Source organism: Rhipicephalus sanguineus, chromosome 5 (assembly GCF_013339695.2).
Source record: "Rhipicephalus sanguineus isolate Rsan-2018 chromosome 5, BIME_Rsan_1.4, whole genome shotgun sequence".
Taxonomy (NCBI): domain Eukaryota; kingdom Metazoa; phylum Arthropoda; class Arachnida; order Ixodida; family Ixodidae; genus Rhipicephalus; species Rhipicephalus sanguineus.
In genome coordinates, this window is record NC_051180.1 from 59,210,971 (window position 1) to 59,231,437 (window position 20,467).

The following is a 20,467-nucleotide window of genomic DNA, read 5'->3' on the forward strand; positions in this document are numbered from 1 at the left end:
AATAAGCACCAAGCGTCGCACAACGCGAATTCTGTAACTAGGCGTCCCACAATGCGACTTGCGCAACGAGTAGGTTGTGAAATGCTTCCAACCCATTACAAAGGGCTCTGCCATAATTCTTCGTCGTCATCAGGCACAGCATCAACAAAGTGCGCATAATGCCTTACATGCGTTTAGCAGGTACCACGGCTGTCTGTAGAATGACGGAAAATGGCACAGTGCCTGCTGCCCTACTTCTCAAAAATTACAGTGATTTATAGCGTAGTGGGTTCCTCGCAAGTGCACTTGTATTGGTTTCCAAGGAAGCCCATAAGCGCATGATCCATTTCCTCGGGGTCTCAGTAAAGTTATCCCCCCCCCGTCTCTCTTTCACGTCAACGTATGTTATACAGCATGACGGGAGAGGGAAATAGCGAGAGGGCGTCACCCAATGCAAATTATATAACTGGTGGGCCGTTTAAAGCTTCCAACCCATTACAAAGGGCTGAGACATAATTCTTCATCGTCATCAGTCGTCGCTTCAACAAAGTGCACATAATGCCTTACAGACGTGTAGCTGGTGCCTCGCTTCTCCGCAGAATGACGAATAATGTCTTAGTAGGTGCTTCCCAACTTCAAAAAATTGTGATTTATGGCGTAGTCGGTATCTTTCTATGTACTTGTGTTGTCCGCCAAGAGAGCTTACAACGGGCTCTAGAAATGCCGCTCTTCCAGCTTTCGCTGTGACTGTGCTGCGGTTTCAGCGCAGGCCTGGCGTTTTTTTTTTTTTTTTTGCCGGCGCTTTACCGTTAGATTGTATTGCAGAAATGAGAAGAGGAACAGCTTGATGAGCAAGCATGCACCGTGTTTATACCGACAATGCTCTCAGGGATTCTAGAATCTGCGATCCCTACTTGTTTCTCTGAGGTACTTGGCTCCTCCAGAAGTTTCTGTAATACCGACTTCATTTTTTTTCAGCCCTCATTTCTTGCAGCATCGCTTTCGTATGAGAACAATAAAAAAAAACTTCCCGTGTTATAAAGGCACGCCAGCTTTGCCTCCTGAAATGGAACTTAAATGGAAGTGGCGTTCTTTGTCACAGCATGTCCCGTCATCTTGCCACCATTTCCAATGCCGTTTTATCTAGTCGTTGACATTGAATCAAGGCTAAGAAAATGTTGCCAAACTTCGTCACTGGTGGTGTAATGTGCACTGTGGGAGGCAACCGACCTAGCCACTGGGCTATCTTGTAACACATGCTCTTTATATTTGACCTGTTGTCTGACGGTGACGTGTAGACAACGAGAGCAGTGCTGTCTTCGCACGTATATATATCGCGGGTAAGGTAGCAAATGCTCCCGTGGCGTGGACGTTACGCAATGCATCCGTCATTCATTGCGCAGCTGTTGGTGAAACTGTCACTCATTTTCGAGGTATATTTTGTAAGAGCAGCGTTTCCCTATTTCAAATGACAGAGAAAGAATTGCCGCTGTCATTGCGTCTTCACCATCATTGTCATTTGTCTTCGAATTTTGTTTGCACATAGGCGGCGTTGTTTGCACATAACTGAAAGAGCTTCACGCAGTATCACTGACGCTGGCGAGTGTCGAACAAGTGAATTCTCTCTCTGTACCTTTGTACTCAACAAAAAACATTGCTAAGTCAGTGTGTTATTTTTTTCTTCACTATATGTGCGCCCCATATTACACAATGTTATATGCGGGACGCACCATGTCACATTCTTATTAACCCTATAACACCGAAAAATGTGGTTATGAAATTAGCGCGTACGTATAGTTAGTCATTGCCCGCGCTTCTCTCAAGATCTATCCTTTGCGTTGATGCTTCGCTCAGCAAAGGAAAAACAAAAGCAGGACGTAAAGGATCAAATTATAACCACAGCTGACCGATGTCAACTGACATCTTTTGCAGGTTCCAGTTCCGTTTCCTCCTCCCATAGTTTTTCATTTCTTATTTCTTTGATTCTGGTCTTAACATCCATGTCTGGCCCACACATACTGAAGTGTCTAATGGAATGGTGACTGGAAAGAACTGTCGTCCTTCCAAGCGTAGCATAAATTTATTAGGAAAATGATATAGCTTTTAGGGTGAATTATTTTTATTAGCTTTTGTTTAATACATAAGTTCACCCTTGCTCACACAGGCGCTAACCTCCCTTTCGTTCAGATGCTTCAGCGACTGCACCGGAAATACGCTGGTCGAGCTTCGCATCTGAAGAATTCTTTTTTCTGCTCAAAGAATCAAAGTTTTAATCTTGCTGAGACCGTTGCGTTTTATTTTTAGTTTAGGGCTACATTCACGTACATGAGAATTCTTTTCTTTCATTAGCCTTCTTCCACCTTAAAATTATTACAGGCCGCAAGTATTTTTTTTTCGTCCTTTTAAATTACCGTTTACTCATCATTTCTACACATGAGTTAGGACCCACAAATAAATTCCCCCGTGTTTTCTTCAGTTCCATTATCTTTGGCTTTCTTTTGGTTATGGCAAGCGAAAAATGAGAGCTCTCTATCAGTTCTCGTTCCTGACGTATCAATTCTTAATTAATATAACCGGCTTTATTAAATCTCAGTGCATTTACTTTACAACAACAAAAATCTGATTATGTGGTAATACAGGGGTGTCAGATGGGCGTCTTCATAGCGAAAAATATTTAGATTCTAGAACCTCCTGAGTAGCTTTGGACAAAAGCGTAATCCTGCATCACGATATAATCCAGGTCAAGCAAGGAAAGCTACGAAATGCTAAGCCTCACTTTTATAGAGAAGGCATTACAAAAAAATTACGCCATTTCCCTCTAAAGGGGACGATGAGGCGATGCGAAGCCGGAGCACTTGCACGATCGCGTTCCGTTGGCGTTCGTTGGGCATGCTATCGACCTCGCATCGTGGAACGCGAAGAGGAACGCTACGCGCGTCTTGTCTTTCCTCTAGCCTGGCCGTTAATTCTCACAGGGCGAGCGGGGAACGCGCTCGACAGGCGCGCGATAGGGGGGCAGCGTAGGAGAGGAGAGAGAGGGGGAGGGGACGCGCATGAGCTGGCGCTCATCGCGGCGTTGCGCAGGAGATAATTTCGCGTTTCAGAGGAAGAGTGGAGGGGGGGGGGGGAGAAGGGTAGGGAAAAGGAGAGAGAGAGGGAGTGGAGAGGGGATAAGGGGAGAGGGAGAGTGGAAAGGGGGAGTGGAGAGGGGGAGTGCGGAGAGGGTATGCGCATGCGCAGTAAGGGTGGTCACGCCGCACACCACCACCACCACCACCGGTTTAACTCCGTTATAAGATGCTTCGCATCTAATACGGAAATGCTGGTCGCGCACACGTCGCAGATGTTTGTGAAGTAATCCGTGTAGCGAAAGGTTGGTTTCCTTCCCTCAATGGTTCTTTTCTTTTTACCAAGAAATTCAACAAACTGGTAGCCCAGGAAATAATGCGTTATGTAGCTACCCACTGCTCCTTGTGACTTTAGCTAGAGTAAATTAATAAAGAGAAACAACATTCAAATTAGCCGAAGTAAACTTCCGGAAGTTGTAAGAAATTGTTACCAAGTTCTTGCTGCCCGAATGCCCCTGTCCAGCTTCTCAACCGAATAACAAATTCCCGAAGCAAACAATTGCATTATTAGCATAAAGATGTGACACGTCTCTTTCTTTTTCATTTTAAACAGCATTCTAAACAACTTTTTTTAACTTTTATCGCTACTGCCGTCTTCCGCTAATGTGATAAGTCTTCCGTCAGTCTTCCGATAACAGTCTTCCGCTAATGTGACAAAATATCATACTTAACCCTTATATGCGACAAAAAATATATATAAGAAACAGAACCTGTTTATTGCTTCGAGAAATTCATCGAGAAATCAAAGCCAAGGGGCTCACTTAAGAGTCAGGGTCATCGTTTAAAGAATAATTGTGCATCTACAAAGGCCAAGATCTCAAGTTTCATCACAAGCAGATTGTTAAAACTACGAACATGCAAATTTCAAATGCCGACGGCGTGCGTAGCCCGAGCTTTCTGGCACGCATCAAGGGTGATACTACCCAAAAAGTCCACCCATCGATCACGTTCAAGTTCGAAGAAAATCATAGGCCCGTCGCATCGCCCCCCCCCCCCCCCCCGCCCAAGGTATCAAGTGCTGAAACTCAATAAATTCAGTAAGTAAAACGACTAAAGTTACTGTAAAGGATTTCTATTACAGAGCGCGAACCTTCGTTTTTGCCTCCTTCCGCATCAGTGTTCTTACATTGACCCCTCACTACGTGACTGTGGAAGACGCTCAATGTGATTCACATTGCAACGCCGCTCTGTCTACAGATTTAAAGAGAAAAGCGTATATCATTAATATAACGATGATAAAACAGAAGCAGCAAACTTTAGACGAAGCCATCGAGTGCCGTGAATATTATGGCCTCAATAACAAATTAAGAAAAACAAAAGTTCTATATCTCATGTCGACCGAAGTACGCGCAAATGCGTAGCATACTGAACACACACACGCTCTCTCTCCCTTTATCTATCTATCTATCTATCTATCTATCTATCTATCTATCTATCTATCTATCTATCTATCTATCTATCTATCTATCTATCTATCTATCTATCTATCTATCTATCTATCTATCTATCTATCTATCTATCTATCTATCTATCTATCTATCTATCTATCTATCTATCTATCTATCTATCTATCTATCTATCTATCTATCTATCTATCTATCGCGTGCATGCTTGCACGCTTCCTCTGTCTCTCCCTTCCTCTCATCCATTGGCCCATTGGCCGACCTCACACAATCAAAGGCCAAACGGGCGAATGCGCCCGTAGAGATCCAAAGGTGCTGTAAAGTTTTTTCTGCCCAATAACTTATTTTCTTCGCAGGCAGAGCACGCTTCACAGGCACACATTCGACAACAGTCGAGCGCGTATTAACGCGCAAAGAAATAGCGCGTGACATTGACCGGAAGTAACCATGTTGCGGTCTCTTGAACTTGTCATTTAAACGCGTACAGTATTTATCCACCTCCTAGCCATTTGGACCGATTCATCGGAACGACGAACCATGTATCCTAACCGCGAGTAACGTCGCACAGCTGCCACAGTACACGCTCTCTTTCTCTCTCTCCCTTTCTCGCGTGAATGCTTGAAGGCTTCCTCTTTCTGTCCTTCCCTTTCTCTTTTGGCCTTTGGGCAGACCTCACCAAATCAACCGACAAACTGGCAAACATGCGCAAGACGATCTAAATGCTCTGTAAAGTTCTCTTTGCCTAATAACTTACCTATTTAACAGACAAAGCACGCTTTACAGGCAAACGTATGACGACAGTCTTTTGAGCTTTCAAAGCTCCGAGTAATAGCGCTTGTTCTTGTCCTTTCCTTTTAACAGCGAAGCTGGTTAAGCTAGTCGTAATTTGTGCGGCCTATCAGAAAACTATCATCATCATGAACGAGTATGGGCCACAGAAACTGGGGAAATTCCACTGCTCACCACTGGTTCACTAAGAGAGAGAGAAAGCTATAGAAAGAAAGAGAGGGAGAAAATTTAAGATAAATAACAGGAATGAAGACATAAAAAGATTGACAGACAGAGAAAGATATAGAAAGAAAGAGAAACACAGAAAGCGAGAGGAAGAAGCAGAGAGAGAAAGAGATAGAAAAAATGGCGAAGCTTACACTAAGTCCCGCAAGGCTTGAAAGAAAGAAACTGGGCGATTCTAAAGTCCAATCTGGTTGCTTCTAGGTTGGTGCTAGGCTTTAGCTAGGTTAGTCACGCGCGGATATCCAAACTCCAGAACCGAGCGTTCGCACCTCTCATAGATCTATGGGCAAATCTTCATTGGCGTTGGACTTCCATCGCTTCGGGCTCTTCTCGCAGCCGCCGTTGCCTTTCCCGTTCCCTTGCATGGTAGCTTCGCACTAGTCGTGCCAAACCTGAAGGAACAGCACAGTTGGGTTGCCTTCTTTGTTTCTCATTATTTTTTTCTTTCTTTCTTCTTCTTCTTTCTCTTTCTCTTTGTTTCTTGTATCTTTATTTTGCATCTATGAGATCTATGAGAGGTGCGAACGCTCGGTTCTGGAGTTTGGACATTCGTGGCTAACCTAGCAAAAGCCTAGCAACAACCTAGAAGCAACCAGATTAGACTTTAGAATCGTACCGTTTCGCTGTTTCAAACCTTGCGCGACTTAGCGCAAGCTTCGCCGATTTTTGCATTCCTGCCTCTCTTTTTTTACGATTGATAGCGAATGACATTTAATGGATATAACCATGTTGCAACATCGTCAAACTGCTATTTTAACTGCTCACAGCATTTCTTTAGCTGTCCCTCCAATCATTTTGACCGGCCAACAGGGTATCTAACCGAGAGTGACGGAGCACGCACGCACGCACACGCAAACACACACACATGCCCGCACGCACTTTCTCGCCCATTATGCATACGTAAACGAAATAAACATACATATTAATAATAATCTTGATACGACGACGATATTAGAGCACGAAGCTTCCAGTAGTGAGTCCAATGCTTTAGCCAATTGGCCATTGGTGAAGCGGCTAATGCAATATAACTTCTTGAAGGGTTCCCCGCCATGTTCAGACGCTTCTTGCGTTTCCCACAACGCGAATGGTTTCGATATCCCCTTCGTGCAAGTTTACTCTTCACGCTTAGCGTTATGTTTACTGTCATTAGTCTGTCCACAATGAAAACTCCTTGGTTCGTTTTTAATTTATTGACACTCTGTCCTAACGTAGACACCTCAGTTGGACTGGTCCAGCGCTGGAATCTGGCAATCTCCACAAGTACACACCTTCCACACAATATCTGCTTTCTTGTTTCAACCTTAATAATAAGATGTAACAATCACAACGAGTCCATGATGCGGCTACAGTGCACCATGCCGAAGAACGAAAGCGATGCGGAAGTAGAAATATGTAATCATTAATGAAACGCCTGCGACAGCTCTTGCACTTTTGCATCCCTTCACGTTCAGTAATGCACTGAGAGCGTTCCTGTGTCGGGCGCGGCTAGCAGCATTGTCCTCCGCTGTTCTTGTATTGTCCCACACTGCGTTTCTATTTCCTTTGTTTGTTTGTTTTTCGGCGGAGCCAGCTTAACTGTGTCTATGCTTCACATATAGTGCCTCTGTTTTCCTCTTATACTGGTCATCTTACAACCATGCGTAAAATAGCCTTATGTTACTAAGCATGACAAGTACCACTTCGCGTAGTGAAGACGAGGTCAGAGCTTTTGCTGTTGCAGTTTTGAAAATTAACTACAAGCGAGGAGCACGCTGTGGACCCGTGGCAAGACCATAGAAAAAGGGCGCTAATCTAAATGCACTCGAGTCATAATGGGGAATCCGGCAGGGCATCGTACTGAACATAAGGCTTTATTCACTTCCATGGTTCCCTTTATAGTGGCCGAATTCTCAAAAATAAATTAATTTAATTAAATAATTAAATTACGTCATCTCGAATATCACGGCGGGGGTGAGGGGGCAGTATTCGCAAAACTTAACGGGCGATACAGAGTGATCAAGAGTGAACCAGTCAATCAACTAAACCAGTTATAATAGAACACAACAGAATAGGCACAACCAGTTTTCTTTTGTCGGGCACGTGGCGGTTATGCAAGGAAATTGAAGCAAGAAGGTTTAAGAATGCTGTTGCGGGACCGAAAAGATACCTCAAAGGGCGCTACTGCTTTTAGAATGAGCGGGAAACTTTGTACACTCGACGGAATTTGTAGTCGGATACAACTTTAGAAGTCCACGGCATTTCCTCCTCAAAGGCGGATGCACACAAGACTGGCCCAATGGGCGCGCACACCAGAATGATGTCGTGAGCCGGACGGCCGGTGATCCCGCCTTCGGAGGACGTTGCCGATTGCATGAGCGGGACTATTTCTTTAGTCGAGGAGGCGATCGGCTGCCGCACTTCGGTCGTCAGAGCGGGGCATCTCCGGACTTCTTAAGTTGCATCCGACTATAGAGTGTGCAGGCGATTCGCAGACATCGATGTGCAACCGCACGCCGTCCAGTCCACGCAGCTTATCCTGAAAACGCGCTCGCTGCCATTCCCGGCACCTTTTCGGCGCCGCCATACGACCTTGAAAAGCGAAGAACCACAAACTGAAAAAGAGAGCGCTAATGGTTGTGCTGCGCCCAGACGTTTTCTCTTGCGGACATCCGGTTCGGTCGTTTCAGTCCCACCGGAACGACAACGTCTGCGTGGCGACAGACAGGACGCCATTCAGAAAAGGGGCAAGTTCTTCAATGGACGTTAATTGCTCGCCGAGAAACGCGACTTCCGCTTAAGCTCGAACATCGGCCGCACAGCTTTCCTCTTGGTCATCCTCTCTTCGCTTCTTTGAAAGAATGACAATAGAGCTCTCTACATTATGTACAGGATGACTTCAGTAACTTACATGCGTTATCACTAAGGCTCTCGCTAAACGTTAACGTTTCCGTCGCTTTCATTATACAAGTTTACTTGTGTATGGTCCCCTGACAAAGCATTTGAATTTCTGTCCCGCCAACAACTTCCTATGCCATGCCAAATGTTTCTTTGGTCATGCTTACTTTACAGTATCCATTTATTCAATCTCTATAGAAGAAGAAAATACCGATATAAAGTTATTAAACGAAACCGTAACTAGACTGGTTTTTGAAGCAGCGCTTGAGGAGGTAAAGCACTGAGGCAGGGAATAAGCAAACTCTCTCGAACCACGAAAGACCTAATAAAGAAACGATAATGCACGAAAGTGACTAACTCAAGAACTAAAATAGAATACGCTAGCTAACAAAGCTGATCAGAAAAGAGAAGGTCAAAGAAAGAGAGAGAGAAAGCCAGAGAGGAACTGCAGCCTCAGTGATATAGAGGCAGCAGTAAAAAAGGCGCCAGCATTAAAACTGCTAACAGAAAACTTTGTTTAAGCAGGACCAAGACGCAAGCACTAAATGAATACGCAGGGCAATATTATCAGCAATTTCAACGAGAAGTGAAGGTGGCAGAATAATTCTACTCAGAGATAAGTCGTCCATTCTCCGCCGAATGCATAGCCGAACAAGTCACAGAAGTCTCATATGTAACTACCGCGAGGCTAGAAAGGTCATACGCGGTGTGCCCCATAAAAAAGCGGCCGGAGAATTTGAATTAAGAAAGTGGTGAAAGAGGTATACATTTGTAATGCTGCATTGTGCCTTCTCTCGGTATAGTGTCAGGTTTGTCAGTGTAGGTAATGCCAGGTTTACGCGTTATGTATTGAATCACTTCCTTAGGCGAGTTCGCTTTTATTTTCAACGTTTTTTTTTTGTATTAATAATTGTTTTCTGACATGCAGGAAAGTTCTTTTCTCTTACAGTTTCTTCTGTTCTGTGTGATTTTTTTACTGATTTTCTTACAGAGCTAGACGCTATTTATGGTAGCAGGCCAGCAAGAGGGTAATTCTGCTGATTAGGAGCCGAAAAACAACAGCCAATGTAATTCAGTACCGTCGTAAGTTCAAGGAGCTCCCCTGACGTCAGCACAGAGGCATCGCGTGTAACGAGGACATGAAGAATACAGTATTGCGTCGGATCGAATTTCTAGCTTTAAAGGACACGCAGCTTCGTCTCGTATTTTCTCTGTGTTATTAGATGTATGGCTTAAGGTGCTCGTGCCTTTTGGAAAAGGTGTGGCTCCCCTTTCTTTCAGAGATGTGTAAAAAGCATAACTGCAAGACATGTAGAGAAGAATAAAGTCACAGTAACATGCGAAAATAATTTGAGGCAGGGTTCACGTTACCATTACGCTGGCTTACGCGAGAAAAAAATTGTTCTTTGTCGTGACTCATCCTACGCTGCTTTCAGCGCAGTCCCTGTTGCCGTTTAATTAGCACTCGATCGCTGTATGGAAGTAGCGGAGCTTTTTTTTTTATGCTTTCGCAAGCAGAGCTACGTACCATATCACTTTTTCTTTATATAAATGAAGCCATAGCGTCGAAAAGAGGAGTCGTGACAAGACGTGCGCTATCATATACAAAAGGGCCCGATGCGCTATATATGAAAATGAGGAGTAGGCTACAGATTTTTGGGCCAGTTTGTTCTTTGCTATGAATCACGCCATAGCGCTGGAAATACGGGACGTGAAAGACAACAGCACGAGCGCACATCCTGCAACCTTTCACGTCCCGTCTGTCCAGCGCTATGGCTTCATTTATGGCAAAGAACGAACTAGCCGAAAAATCAATACTTCTTAACTTTATCTTTCTTTCTTCGGCAGAAATTATATGCAATGTAAGTGATTGGCGCAAAAAACTCAATATATATGTATCACACATTACCAAAAAAAAATAAAAATTTATTGGCTTCACAAGTGATACGAAGAAGTGCGAAAGAAGAGCGCCAAAAGGCATTGCATTAATAGGAAAGGATAGCTCATATTATTTTTGCCTAGAGTACACATAGTTAGGGTTGAGCAGAATTGACATAAAGACAAAAGTACTTAATGTCAGACATTCATAATCAATCACTCAGCTCCCCAATATGAAGTGAACAGATAATGAAACCAACGAAGGTATAGAGTGCGTTTTTTGTATAGTACTTGGCTGAAGCGTAGTAAACAAAAGTTAAATATTAAAATAGACAAAAAACAGTTTGTCGCCGGTGCGTACCGAACCTACAACCATCGCATACTCGTGTGATGTTCTAACAATTGAGGTAGGAGCGTATCAAGTCTAAAGGTTGTCGCAGGAACCTATCGACTTTAGGTAGGCAACTTAAAAGCGAGTGCGTGCGAGCCAGTTGGTACGTATCCATAGTTAAAAACAGAGCGACGTAGACACCGACAATAAAGTACACAGGACTAACGCTGACTGCCAACTGCTGGTTTATTGTAAAAACGCGCAAATATACACTGAAACGGAAAAATCGGGGAAGGAAAACATATCAGAGCTTCTTGGAGCGCATGCGTCCAGCGGCACATTGTTGTTCAGTCAATAATAATTTTAGGCTACCGATGTTTTTTTTTTCCTTCTGCGCCATCGACGCATAAGGCGGTCCAAGAGTCTTGGCTTCTTAAAAGAAGTTAACAAAGAATAATACAAGTTTGGGCATGTTGGTATTCCATTTCAGCACCTAGCGCGGGACGCAACACAAGAACGGCACTAATTAGGACGGGGACGGGAGATAACTTCGAATTGATTTTCATAAGCGCCACATTCATATATATAGGCGGATTCTTTTTATGTTGTTTGGTAAAGAGGCTTTTTTTTTTTGTTTAGATCAACACACGAGACCCCAGTGTAATATCTATTGATCACAATAATAATGAGAACTAACAGACAATATGCATAATCAATGCGCTTAAAAGTCACCTCCTTTCCTCTATTGATCACAAAAAATATTTAAGTGATCTACAAGCAGAGAACGCCTTGGCGGGCATGACAATAGTAAAACCCCATCTCATAATATTTTAGTATATCGTTTGATTTCTATATTGTACTGTACATGGTGTGTATGCGATGACAGCGTCTGCGCATGCTATTACGGAACCGAATATACATGAATGCGACTGTTCTGAGTATACCTTGGAAGTTAGTCTCTGTCCTTGCTTTCGCGCCGCCCTTCTGTTGTTTCCTGCACTAGATTCTGAAAAAAAGTAGTTAACAATGGTGCATTGTCTGTGCACCTAAGGGACAAACATGCATTCATGTTAAATACTGTCATGCATTCATATTAAATACGTTGACTATTCCGCAATGGAAGGCATTCCGTTGCATTCGACGCAGCATGGTGTGTTCCAGCTGTTCTAGTCTCCTTGTGCGTCCAGTCATGGCCATTCTATTTTCGTCCTCACCACGTTCCCACTAAGCCTTGTTCTAGAATGCGCTTTCAGGAACTCGATAACCGAGACTGCAGGGTAGGAAAAGTATGAAGACAACTGCAGCGGACTTCATCTGTACGGTTTGTTTACCGACTCTTTCCCCGAGGGTTCCCGAGTCCACGTTATTTTTTTTCGACACAAGAGTCCTAAGGAAAGGATTACGCTGAGGCCAAAACACGAGATTCTCCCACACGCACGCTTGGGATTCCCTCAGCTTATTCGCCGGCGGACAATGATGTGAAAGCCTCTTGCTGGATATGTGAACCAACATGGTGAAGTGGCAAAAATAGAAAGAGGAAAAAATCTGTATCGATAGATTATTATTTTCTTTTGCTGTTTACGGCTAGCATACACGCGAACCTTATTGCAAATTGCGTCAGATGGCTTACGTGGTCATATGAGTGGCATGAAAACTTAAATAGAATTCCGCGTTTTTTTTTGTTGTTGTTTAGAAATTCTGTGAATTTATTTGAAATATAGAAAAGGAGCCGGGAAACTTCTTGCATTTCGCGACGGCTGACATCAGCAACGACAAAAATCTGTCACGTGGCCAGCGATGCGATTGCATCCTCTCAAGACGCAATATACATCCTCAAGAAACAAATCTCTTGTGTCGTTTTTTGTTTCCGGATTCGGCTAGGTTTTAGTTGATTTCACTACGCGGTTTCTGTTTTACCACAGTGGCTGCTGAGAGATTTAATGTGATCATTTTCGAACATATTAGTAGTAAATTATTCGAAACTGCGCTAAGCCTCCGTCCTGTCAGTAGCTGCCAAAGTTACTTCCATCTTTCTGCGGCAGTCACGCACCGAAAACTCTGCCTTCTCCCGTCGGTACACCTTTCGTGCACGAGAAAATGCATGCTGCTTGTATTTTGCAATAAAAATTAGTAATAACAGTAAAAATGGTAACATTAGCCGTATTACTTCCTCCTTAAATAAAATTGAAGAAACAACACGAAGTGGCTACGTGTGGGCTCTGAAAGTTATAATCAGTGTTCATAAGTCGCAAATATTTATATCCCTCTTAGAGAGAGGAGACGTCACAAGACAAATACTGTAAGCTTTCTTTCTTTTTTCTGAGAATGCGACCGGAACTTTGCATGCGATACAATCTAATTTATTGTTACCACACACATACAGTGACAATGCATGCAATGCTACATTAAAATAACACTTATAATTCTCAGAAAACAATACTCCACAACGACCAGCCAATATAATCTCCATTTTTCTATAAGAATAATCAATTGCTTGAAATGCACATATCGGCATACTACACCGGCATAGAGGCCGATGTAGTACAAGCGCACACGCCAATATTCTGAACCGTTAACGATAACTATTTTCAGAGCGACTCAGAGTAGCACAAGGCGATGAGCAACGAACGTAAACTGGATATGCTAAAATAAAATACCGAACCTAGAAGCACTCAGTAAGTAGGAATGGAGACTGTCTAGACATCTTTCCCGCCAATTTGTCACCTCTCGCAATCCCACGGGTCGCGCGCTATCAGCTGCTGCAAACGGGCGCTTCACTGCAGCGCGCAAAGCACGAAATCAGAGTGGTGCCTTAAGACGATTCCCTGCGGCTTTGCGCCGTGAAAAATGCGCTTGAGGTCAAGTGGTGTTGCGAAGAGCGTGCATTCGCAGACGTATGCGTGCGCGCCTGTGTGGGCGTTCACGTGTGTTCGTGAGACTACAGTGCACGTGATCTAGGAAAGCGGTGAAGGTTTATCACGTGATGAAACACGCATCTGACATTTCGGATGCGGTCGTGTGCACTGGTCCGTCTAAGTGATGGGCTCGCGCCGGCTGGTGTACCTTGCCTTGTGTGGCAACACCTAAAGCGGGGCCCAGCTCGCTACGGTGTCTTGCCTGCGCAATACGTTGTGTGCAGTGCATAGTCTATGAGAGCAGCGGGACGCCCTGTTTGCTTCACTCCTGGACAAGAACCGGTGCCTTATCTGCAACCTCAGTTATCAAGTTGCGCCATTCGCTGTCTCGGTGCGAATGCAATACTAAACTGCAATTCGGCTCGTCTGAGATGAGGTAATCTTTTCTTGCTGCCGTATCTCTTACTGCATTCGAGTTCTTGAACTTTAATGACATAATCAGAACGAATTACCTTGAACGACGATATCGTGAGTCTCTTTCTGCGTTGATGGAAGCGGAACTCTTATTGTAGCTGAATGCTGTACATTACGCAGAATGCATAGAAGCTAGAGCTCTAATTTGTACGTTGTTTATCCGTAAAGATGTGTCTCTTCTGTTAAGCATTAGCAGTGCTGCACCATCAATGTTGTCAATAGCATCTCAAGTGTTTCGGTCTTACAGGGAGGCAGACTGCACATCTTTAGGCAACGTGCGGCGTGGTACGCGTATAACGCTGGTCTTGCCCAACACATATTACGGAAGAATTCAATCACTACGCATACCTGGCAACTCTTGCAAGTGATGTTAACCCTTTATGGGGCATAATGTTGTGAACAGCGCACGCCACCAATTCAGGGCAGCATTGTCATTTCTATCAGCTTCTTATAATGCGCAGAAAATTTGAACTGTCTATCGTTGAGGGTTTTCGAGAAAAAAAAGTGGGACATATGTGTCCCACTGACCACAGAAAAACAGTCGTTTCAGAAACAAAAAAAGTACTTTTATTTTTTTATGCGAACTTCCTGCTGCCTTACAAACCTCAAAGGACAGAGCCTACAAATTCACATTCTCTATCACAAAAAGAAAGCTCAACTAAATATCCATTGTACATCCACTTGCGAAGGGCACTCGAACAGGAGGTGTGGGTACTGGGCATGACTGCAGCATTCTAATTTTTCTCCGTGGAGAAAGCTCAGCTGCTTCCTCCACTGGAAGAAACGTCCCTGCGTGAAGCAGAATGAAAATTGAATACTGCAATCATTTGCACACAATGTTAGTCTCGATACGCTTTCGGAAAGATATCACTGAAAGGTTGTCAACTTTGCATTGCACAAAATTTTTGAGGAAACCGTATGGGTAGGAACAAATATAACCACTATATTACCCCATTTAGGAACTCGTGAGTATGAAATAAACTTTTCCAGCTTACCGCTCATGCATGAATCGGGTGGAGAGCGCGACAAAATTTCATTGAAAAAAAAATACAGCGCGAGCAAGCGGAATGGTTCGCTTGGAACACGGGTATGTGCTGGCACCTTGCGAATACCCTAAAACGGACTACGAAAGCCGCTTTCTAGAACATCCTCGCGGTCGATCTAAGGGTCTGAAAAATCGATTCAGTGGTTTTGACCTAAAAAATTAGAACATGGCGAAGAAAAAAGTGCGACATATGAGTCCCACTGCCCCACATAGGGTTAAACAGTCGAGTAAAAGCAAGCTGAAGAGCGCCTTACGCTTGACAGGCAAGATCAACGTAAAATACGGCTACAATGCAGATAATTGGCGAGTGGAAGTTTCACACACCTTTGTAAGCAATTAAACGGGTTCACATTGTCTGTAAATTTGTATTTCTTTTTATTTTTACTTTAGAAACGCCTACAAACGCAGTTTGTGTTACTGTGTGAGGGGTGCAACATAATATTAGTTTCTAATGCATAGTTACTAGTTTGTAAAACTTCGCTCCTTTTTTCTTTAGTCTACTTACTCCTGGAAATTTCCGCGAAAAAGAATGTCCGTGCACCAAATAAGAACAGGTTCCGCTTCTACAATCATTAAACTTTTCTTGTTTTCTCAAATGCAGCGGATTTCATGCAAGTAAGCCCAGCGCTGGGTTTTATATGCAGTCGAGTAGAAAACGTTTAACATTTTCTCTTTACGGTAACGAGTAAGGAAGTCGTGGAAAAATCGGAACAGCTTAAAGTTAGCAATTCCTACATTATTCCTATAATGCCTATAACGTTTCTCTTGGCCACGCACGCAGTCTTTACAACTCCCACGTCCGGGGTTTGAACCATCGCGAGGTAATATAATATTCTTTTATTTCCAGAGATAAGCTCCACTTCGTTCAGTTCGAGTGAAATTGTTTATTATTTCGACGTGAGCAGTACAAACAACTATCCGTTGAACGCAACTAGTACACCTCATCAGAGTCTTCCAAACAGCCACCATAGTTCTTTCTCTTGCTTTCCTACGATTATTTGCAAAGAGGGCAACACACTTGTTGCAGCAATACTTTTTTGCAGACTAGTTGGTTCATACTGAAATCTAGAGTTGCTGCGCAAGCAGAAAGAAGGAATAGGGCTCTATCGTGTCTCGCTTCTTCCTTCGACTTCTGCTTGCGCAGCGAGTCTAGATTTCAGGGCAACCAAAGTCACAAATCCTGAAAAAGTACCACCGGAGGGATTTGGGCAAGCAAACTAAGGAAACGCAAGGCCTCAATCAAGCACCAACGAAGAGAATTCGACCTTCCCTCTAAAGCATCGGCAAAAGCGCCGGATCTCAGTTCGCAGGCAATACAGTGTTCATCCATCACAATTTCATCGCTACGATTCGCTGTGGTTTTGCACAGTTAGAAACGGTTGAAAATCGTTCAATAACAGCAATAAAATAAAAAATGGCGGAAGGCGCCATTTGCTTTATCAGTGGAGTCAGTTTCTCGTTGTATATTTACGCGCAAGGCGCCATTATGTGAGCGTACGAAAATCATACTAATAGTAAAAAAAAAGCTACGCTGGCGTCTAAGTGCGAGCCAACGACGTTGACAGGTAGCGCAGCTCTAGAGATTCGCTTGCTTTTTTTTTTTTTTTGCTACATGTGACGCCTATGCTTTTTTTTTAAATGCGAAGCATTTCTTAGCGAACTTCTGCGACTTTGAGCGTATCTATCTATCTATCTATCTATCTATCTATCTATCTATCTATCTATCTATCTATCTATCTATCTATCTATCTATCTATCTATCTATCTATCTATCTATCTATCTATCTATCTATCTATCTATCTATCTATCTATCTATCTATCTATCTATCTATCTATCTATCTATCTATCTATCTATCTATCTATCTATCTATCCACCTACGACTTTGTGCTCTCCTGGTCGCTTTTTTTTTTTCAAATGTATTGGTCCTTCTCTTTCCACTTCTCACTTAACCAAGAGCTCCATGTTTTAGCTAAGAAGAATACCATGGCAGGGCTTGGTGCGCACCTTGACGTTAATGATCACTGACTCACACGAAAATTACCACTGAGTAGCTAGGTCATTCAAAAGATCCGACTTTCATTGACTATGTGATTAGAACCCGTGGAGGAATTAGTGTATTGTAAGTCGGATTCAAGCGCTTCCATTTGCCCATAACACAAGGAGAGCCCGCATTTTGTTTTTATCGATTACTTCTATCTCAACTACCTGTTTGTGAAACGCCAAATCTTGTTCCAAACTTAATTTTCTGACGGTTTTCACGTGATGCGCATACACAACACCTTGCTATAAAACGCGCTTGACGCCGTGCTGTCCTCAAGTGCAGTACAGCGAACGGTGTTCATCTCTCTTCTCGGTGAAAGTGCAGAACACTTACCAACATAACACGCTTCCAGCATTAACAGTAATTAGTTTCTACACATACTCACGCGACTGCCCAACAGTGACAGGGCGGAAGCGGAGATGGCCCTGGGAGAAATTAACTGGCTTTTCGGCTCATATGGTTTGTGGCCAATTTCCACAAGCGCTGTCTTGATAAAGAAGGACCTGATCTATTGAAACGAAGGCACTAGGCTCTTAAACACTACTGAACGGCCCAAAAGGCTGCTTGTCAGAGTCGTTCTCTGACTCGGGGCACTACCCCGACTGAAGCCATGCTTACATAAATGCGACAATATGGGCCCGTAGCCAGGGAGGGCCCTAGCCATCCCTCCCCCCCCCCCCCCCCCCCACCGAAATTTTGATGAAGGGAGGTGTTTTACCGAAAAGAAATTATACTAGGTGTTTTTCTGCAATTGCCAAGGCCTTCAGCAAGTGGGCCCTGCCCCCCTCCCCCCGAAAAAATATTCCTGGCTACGGGCCTGTGACAGTAGCACATCTCACTTTCAATGATGTTTAATATGACGACGGGATGCCGTTTACATGTAGCCCGAGACTGGAGCGCTACATCGTGTCGCATGAGGCAAGTGTCGGTGCACGCGGCTCAACATCCGGCGTGACCGCTTTCCGGTAGTGCACCGATTATGCCCATAGGTTGTGGTAGCGACCAATATCAACAGAAGCTACCCACAGCTTAACAAGCGCGGCGGCACTGTATACAGTCAATTCCTTGTCATCATCCCTAATGCGACGCGCCCGCATATACATGCTCTGCTTCAGTCAACTCGGACCCGTAAGTATACCCGCGCTGGCGCATTAATTCGACGCGCTTTCCTAGTGTATTACATCTATTCATACCTGTGTGATGCTATAAAATTGCGAAGCGACGCGACACTTCCACCTTCACGTAAAGGCCGCTTAAGCCGATAGGTCTCACCAAATGACCAACGTCATCTGTCACAGTCGTACTTGCTCTTGCGCTACAGATAGGCACAAAACTCCGACACCGCTCAGAAAACATAGCAAGCACGGCATGATCGTTGTTAAGCGTTACATTGCTTTAGAAGCAGGTTAGAACAACCACATAAACATAGAGATACTTAGGAAAGCGAGCTGCAAAACAACAGCATTTGTCTCAAGAGCATGCACCACCCACTCACAAGCAAACAAACAGTGTACACGAGCAATAGGAGAAACAATCCGGACCGACGCATGAGAAGTGAAAGAAAAGCTCTTTTCCTGTGTATGCCTCGTGGTGGCAAGATGCCGACGCTCGATGAGGCATCGATAGCGGTGGTGTGGCAATCGAATCCACGCCCTCCGCCACAACTGTGTGGGCCTGCGATGGGTCTCGCCTGCTGGCGTCAAGCTCGACATCGTCTCCTGCCATTTACGTATTTCATGTTTTCTTTATTGCACGTGTAGAAAGGTCGAGAGGCACCGACACAAATACCTTTTTTTGCATTTCTGGGGGGGGGGGGGGGGGTGCGAAGCAGCTAACAACACCAGACAAAAAGCTAAACGTATTCTTGCAGTGAATGCCTAAGTATACAAATCAAAATGAATTGGCCCACTCGCTGACGTGGGCTCTTTCTCACAGGCGGTGGGAGCTGAGGAGGACAAGGAATGCTTTTGTGTGGTTGTTTTAAATGCGAAGCATTTCTTAACTTTCTTAAAAAATACCGATTTGGCCTCGCGCGTATAGACATTTTTCCTTGTGACCACTTACACGTGTTTACGTCTGTGTTATTTGTTTTTTTTTTCTCTTACCTATTTTCTTTCCTTTTTCTTTCCCCCTATCTTCCTATTCCCAATGTTTCCCCTTTCCCAAATGAGCAGGCAGGCGTTGTGCCCCTTTAGGTGGCAGTTGTCAGCCTGTTCCCTCCCTATTTCCTCTGTGTCTTCGTGTTTTCTATGTATTCAAACCAAATAATAATAATAATTTCTTAGCGAACCTCAGGCACTTTGCCCGTTTTTATCTATCTATCTATCTATCTATCTATCTATCTATCTATCTATCTATCTATCTATCTATCTATCTATCTATCTATCTATCTATCTATCTATCTATCTATCTATCTATCTATCTATCTATCTATCTATCTATCTATCTATCTATCTATCTATCTATCTATCTATCTATCTATCTATCTATCTATCTATCTAACCGGCTGCGTCTGGGAGCTCTCCTGGTCGTCTCCATAATTTGTAATATAGCGAAATTGGCATACCAGTGGATCAGTGTATGACGAACGCGATTCACTGGTCATGGGAGGAATAACGTAAAACGCCTGCCGCCTACGTCATGAAATCCTTTCCCTCAGTCACGTGTGGCACATACCCGAATACAACAGTTCATTTTATGCGGGTATGTGCCACAGGTGATTAACAGTATCAACACAGTGGCCATGAACACACACATTGAAACGCAAGGCAAGTGAGGGAGCCGAAGGCAGAACTCCCCTGGAAGACGCTCGACTGTCATCCACTCGTCCACGTGGTCCGCCAGAACGACACCGTATTTTCTTCATTTCTGATTAGGCTAGGCGATGGTCTTATAAAGACCGAGTATGACGTCAGATTGATTGAAAGCCGCTTTGCGACACGCGAAGAAGCCGCCGCTAAGTGTCGTGACGGCGTACGGCTATACTACAGCAATGCGGACGTCGACCGCTACAACGCACGTTTCCTCGACGCTGCGGACAACGTGCTATGTAATACTGCATACGATAATATAACTGGCTATAAGAACGACCACCTACACAGGGATGCCCTGACCAATGTGGCCAAGATGAACGCAGGCGACATCAGTGGCCTACCGGCCTCAATTTGCCTGAGCATCGGCAAGCCGCACATGATCACGGCCAACATCGTCGTAAGCGACGGCCTAGTCAATGGAAACATGGGCAACTTGTGGCACATCGAGCGTGACGAACATGGCAACCTCGTGCGACTGTGCCTTGAATTGCCAGCGTCCACGGTAGGCATTGTCGTCCCAGCCAGGACGAAGCACATCACTACCGCATACCCCTCAATAGAATTGAAATGGGTGCCCGCGGTAATGTGGACCATCACAGCCACGATATACGCCAGAAAAAGATCTCGTG